Below are 6661 nucleotides of genomic sequence, written 5' to 3'. Positions count from 1 at the left end.
TATATATATATATATATATAGGAACAAGCATGGTTGCCAAAATGTAGTGATCCAAATGCAGAGTGTTGCAAACCCTTTTGATCCTGGTAATACAGATAAAGAACTTGACATTGAAGTCTAACATACTTAGTGGAATTGCTTCTTTCAGTCTCCTCCTTCAGTTTCTAGCTGTTTGCTTAATATTATAATTAAGGGAATCACCTGATGTTAGCAGTGTCTGAACTCACTTCATTGGTTTCTCTTACAAATGGTTTCAATAGATTGCATAAAACACTTAGTATTCTCCACTGTGTTGAGAATACAATGCACCCTTCTCCCAGTTCTTAAGCCATGGTTTGTTGTATATGTTTTGATGGCTTGTTGCTGTTTATCCAGTCGCTGAAGCAAATAAAGGGTGGAAATTCACCTGCTTACTACCTTCTAAATTAGTTGGTGGCATGGCAGATGGAACTGTTCTTGCAGCAGCTGCAATCTTCTACAAGCATTTTCTGAATGACAAAAATGTCAAGATTTGTTTTGTACCACAATCAGCATCTCTTGAATACACCTGTCATTTTTTTTTTCATTTTGAACCACCAAGTTTATTGTGTGTGCAAAGCATGATCCCAGTTGTAATTGTTGTACAATGTTACTTGAATTATCAGAAATTACAAATACTGAGTAAAGTCTTAGTGGAGTAAGCTATTTTGCTATCACATAAGTTTCTCCAACAAGTTGACACTGGTATGCTTATTAGTGATGCCTGTAATAAAGAGAGTAGCCTGCTATGAATGAGCTGGCATTATTTGTTGGATGCTGTTGCTTCTAAAGGTGATTCAACCACCCTGTTGGCTGTCACAGTCATGTAATCATTACTTTGACCAGTACCACTTGTCCAAGGGTTGAGATGCCAGCACTTCGGATCTCAGTGGTCAGAATCCTCATGCAGGCATCCCAACAGGGTTAGGATACCAACAGCTTTTGGTCTTTAGCCTAACCATTCCCCATTTCCTATCCAAACCCTAACCGTCTTTCTCCGGTGACTGAACCTTGCCTGTCTTGACAAATGTCAGGATTTTGAAAATAATAATTCCGCACAAAAGAGGTGGATTTTTTTGTTCTTATGCCCAGGCATGACAATGGCCTTCTTCTTATCTCTGGCAAGAACTGGTGGCTGTCTTACTTTGACAAAGACAGCATCCTACTGAATTTTATCAATTTATTCTTGTCCAACACATTCATCATCAACATCCTCATTAGCATCAGATACACAAATATCCTACTCATTGTGTTGCACTTCCACAGTAGCATTCTCAATTTCTATGTCACCACCATTACTATTACTAGTGCTCGTCCTTACATTTGCAGAGGGTGAAGATATGGTGGAAGGAGGCTTATCTACAGTTACAGTTTCAGAATGTCAGACTCACACAGAGCACTTGTTGACACCCTTAGACTCTCCTCGAGGATCTGTGAAGTTTGTGAACACACAGTTTGTGTTTCAGCCTTCGTGTTATAGCCTGTTTTAGAGGTAACACCTCTAGGCCCAGAGTGAGAAGGTGTTGCATGTGAGGTTATACCAGATGCCTGTCTGTGTTTGGCCCCATATTTTGTCCTGAGAAAGGGGACTTGATCTCCAAAATGTTGACAATAAATTCCCCTGCTATGGGGTCACTTGTTTGAATTTCTTAGTCTCCGAGTGCCGCCTGTTTGCTACATACAGGTTTACATTATGGGGGCACCAGCCCTTGAGGACGGCACCAGAGCAAAGTTCTTGTTTCATCATTGGAGTGCCAGAGTTGATTTTGGAATATATATATATATATATATAGACAATAAAAATAGGCGGCACTGCAGGTCTTATTGAGCGTTGAATTTATTTTGCCAATGTTTCAGGGCTTAACGCCCCTTTGTCAAGGATACATAAAAATAATGAGCCAAGATTCTTACCTTAAAAAGCTCACCCATGCAAGTGTGTGTGGCTCGAGGAGACCCGCGCTTCCGCACGTTGCAGGGCGCGTCCCCCACCGATGACGTGTACTGTATCCGGATTCCCCAGTTGCCTAGGAGACCCGGATGCCATGTTCACCACCCGCAACTGTATCAAAGTGAAATAAAAATTAAGGAGCATACTGCCACCAATAGCCATAACAATGTTTAACTAGAAACATACATGAGCTCATATATAAATGCATATATACAAATATGTACAATGTGCAATGTTGAACTGGGAATATATATCAACCAGGAGATAGAGCAAATAAGCATTTCTAAATGGGGAAACATTCTCACGTTAAAGTTCTGCAGTCCGCTGCAAACAACAGTTAGATAATAATTATATGCTACGGAAAACTTCTGCTAGGGAATCCAATACTGTTGATTGCATATCGAAAGGGGTAGTTCAAATTTTATTCCAAAAGATCTTATTGTTTAGACCTTTTGGTGCTATAGTATCCAGTTCCATTATCCACTTGGCTTCAAGTCGTAATAATTTTCTCTCCCTGTCTCCCCCTCTTGGAGTGGCAGGGACATGATCTATGATCTTATATTTGAATGTTGCCAATGAATGTTTCTGTTCTGAAAAATGACGCGCTACAGGCTGATCTGTGGTTTTGCCTTGTAAAGCAGCTCTTATTGCTGTACGATATAATGCCATCCTTTCTCTCATAGTTCTAATCGTCTTCCCTACATAGGTTAATCCGCATGGACAAATGATAATATACACTATGTATGACGATGTACTTGATAGTATATGATGTATTTTATAACTTCTGTTATAGTGGGGATGTTTAAAGTCCCCACATGTTTCAAATGTCTGAAATGTGTCACATGTCAGAGTATGATAACAGCCATTTGATTTTCTAAGGAATTTCAACCCATCTTCTATTTTTTTGTCAAATCCTGTAATATCCGCATGTACTATTGTGTCTCTTATGTTGTGTCCTCTCAGAAAACAGGTCATTGGTTGTTTCCCTTTGAAGCTTGGTAAATCCTTACCTGTCACCAATATTGGCCATAGAGCTTTACTAGCATGTTGGGTGACCAGATTAGAAGTCGTATATCTCTGTTTCCAAGTAATTACCAGTTTGTCCTGTTTACTTCTGGGTTGTAACAATTGCTCTCTATTTATCTTAAGAATTTACAATTTCTGTTGTTTTAATAGGTTCATATCATATCCTCTATTAAAAAATTTGGTAATGATGTTATCTAATGCATCTCCTAACTACTCCGGATTACTTGTTATCCTGGCCACTCTCAACATTTGTGATCTTGGAAGGCCATTTTTCAATGGTGTTGGGTGGTGACTTGAAGCAAGCAGAAGGTTATTCTTATCTGTTGGTTTGCTATATACTGACGTAACAATTTTTCTGTTTACAAGAGACACCTTCACATCTAAATAATTCAGTGTTTCTTTACTGTACTGATAGGTAAGTTTTATAGGTGATTCTCTATTGTTAATAGTTGTCATCAAATCAATAAAATCTTGTTCATCACCTTTCCAAAACATAAATAGATCATCTATATAACGGCAAAAAAATAATATATGCTTTGATATTTCTTGATTTTGAAAAAACATATTCTGTTCTTCTTTTAGCATATATATATTTGCATAAGTGGGGGCCACATTGCTACCCATTGCGCAACCCATGCATTGCAGATAGTATTCACCATTGTACAGAAAATAGTTGCGGGTTAAAGTGAGTTCCAGCAGATGTAAAAGAAAGTCTAGATCCAATTCACTGTAGTTTTCAGATATGAGTAATTTCCTAGAAGCATTAAGACCCTCACTGTGTGGGATGACAGTATATAAATTGCATACATCCATTATGCAAATCAAGGTGTTTTCAGGTACTCTCTCAATTAGTTTGAGCTGAAGTAAAAATGATGTGGTATCTGTAAGCACTGTACTTTGTTTAGAGACATAGGGTTGCAGAATTGTGTCTAAAAATTGCGATATTGGCTGATATAATGAGTTTTTTGCCGATATTATCGGGCGGCCTGGTGGTTGTACAAGACTTTTATGAATCTTCGGTACCAGGTAAAGAACTGGCACTACAGGAAATTTTTGAGTTAGTGCCAAACACAATTTGTTGGTAATTTTATTTTCTTGTGTGGCTTGTTTGAGTAGTTCATCTATCTCTGCTTTATATTCTGTAGTGGGATTTTTTAGTAATTTACTATATACCTTTGGGTCTGATAGTTGACAACTAACCACTGTCTTGTAATCCTTCAGGTCTAACACAACTAAAGCACCGCCCTTATCCGCAGGGTGGAACACTATGTCTCTACGTTGACCTAATTGTTTTAAAGCTTTATTTTCCTCACTGGTTAGATTATAATGATTTACAGTTTTTGCCATGTAATATCTTTTTACTGAGTTATCCAGTAATCTTGAATAGGTTTTAATGGATGAATTTTGGGACTGCGGCTCAAAGTTTGAAGTGGATCTCGATTGGATAAAGCTAGAAAAGGGTTGTAGCTGGTCTGAGTCCACCTTGTGCTGGAAAAATTCACGCAATCGCAATTTGCATGTGTATTTATGTAAATCTTCTTGCCATTCAAATTCATTGTGGTTCTTGGTTGGCACAAATTAAAGGCCCTTGTTTAAAACCCTTCCACTTCAGATAGTTGTCTGGAGGATAAGTTGACTATTAAGTCTTCTTCCTCCCTCTTCTTATCACGGTTTCTTTTATTTTGGCCCCCCCGACAGGTGGGCATCCTATAGGTTACGTGACTACTGCAGAAGGTATTTCTAAAGGGAAAGATGTACTTTGGCTTGGTCCATCTGGGTCAACATTCATCATATCACTGTCGCTGTTTATTTATTAAGTGATAATATCGCTTGTGGTATTAGTCCCTCTTCTCTTTCTCCAACTCTGTTTCTGTCTGAAAAAAGGAGGTGTTTTTTGTTGTTCATTCCCCGTTAACCAGCGGTAGACTTTGTTCCCTTCATAGTCTGCTTGGACAATATGCAGTTTATTTTGTTTAAATTTAATCAGTTCTCTCCTATAATTCTCACACTGGGTAAATAATTTTTGATGTAGATCATGTGTTGTTTTTTGTAAAATGCTTTTGTTGGTAGCTTCAAACAGGTTTGAATTAGTTAGTTTTAACTCTTTACCTGCCTCCTCTATTACGAGGAGCATGAGGTCCATCTCGCATTTGTTTAATATACCTGTCCATTTATGGCAAAATTCAAGATTGTATCGACCTATGGTCGGACTGTTTTTAACCCTGAAACCCCGCAGTAGCATTTTCTCACGATAGTACTCAAACAATGAAATCCCATGTAGTTGAAAATCTATCTCCTTCTTTTTCATTTTTAATAAGTAGCAAAAAAGATCTTCATTAATTACATTAGTATCCTCTTGTGTTAATTTTTCTTTGAAGAGAATGTTCTCAGCTTCTTCATCCATGAAGCTGTATTGTTCCTTGTGACTATAATAGATTCGCCTGCAACCTGTAATATCCACCGGTCCTGGTGTTGCAGCTTGCTCTATAATGTGAAGTGAATGAACAGTCTCAAGTGATGAGATTAATTTAAAAGTAATCCTTATTTTGAGAAAAGATGAAGCAGACGGGTGCCCTGGCCCTTTAGGGGATCCTCAGAGAAAACCCAATACTGTATAGGTCCAATCGGTCTGGCACTCCTGTTTCCACTGATTATACTGCCTGCGTGCCCTCCTAAATGGTGGATGTAGACAACAAAAATATGCGGCACTGCAGGTCTTATTGAGCGTTGAATTTATTTTGCCAATGTTTCACGGCTTAATGCCCCTTTGTCAAGGATACATAAAAATAATGAACCAATATTCTTACCTTAAATAGCTCACCTATGCATGTGTGTGTGGCTTGAGGAGACCCGCGCTTCCGCACGTTGCAGGGCGCATCCCCCACCGATTACGTGTACTGTATCCAGATTCCCCAGTTGCCTAGGAGACCCAGATGCCACGTTCACCAGCCGCAACTGTATCAAAGTGAAATAAAAATTAAGGCGCATACCGCCACCAATAGACATAACAATGTTTAACTAGAAACATACATGAGCTCATATATAAATGCATATATACAAATATGTACAATGTGCAATGTTGAACCAGGAATATATATATACAGCAATATATATTAAAAAATTAAGGAGCATACTGCCACCAATAGACATAACAATGTTTAACTAGAAACATACATGAGCTCATATATAAATGCAAATATACAAATATGTACAATGTGCAATGTTGAACCGGGAATATACATGTACAGCAATAAGAGCTGCTTTACAAGGCAAAACCACAGATCAGCCTCTAGCGCATCATTTTTCAGAACAGAAACATTCATTGGCACCATTCAAACATAAGAACATAGATCATGACCCTGCCACCCCAAGAGGGGGAGACAGGGAGAGAAAATTATTATGACTTGAAGCCAAGTGGATAATGGAACTGGACACTATTGCACCAAAAGGTCTAAACAATAAGATCTGTTGGAATACATTTTGAACTACACCTTTCGATATGCAACCAACAGTATTGGTTTCCCTAGCAGTAGTTTTCCGTAGCATATAATGATTATCTAACTGTTGTTTGCAGCGGACTGCAGTACTTTAACGTGAGAATGTTTCCCCATTTAGAAATGCTTATTTGCTCTATCTCCTGGTCGCTATATATTCCCGGTTCAACATTTC

This window comes from Taudactylus pleione, unplaced genomic scaffold (assembly GCF_031769625.1).
Source record: "Taudactylus pleione unplaced genomic scaffold, aTauple2 ptg000026l, whole genome shotgun sequence".
Lineage (NCBI taxonomy): Eukaryota > Metazoa > Chordata > Amphibia > Anura > Myobatrachidae > Taudactylus > Taudactylus pleione.
Note: the sequence above shows the minus strand (reverse complement) of the source record.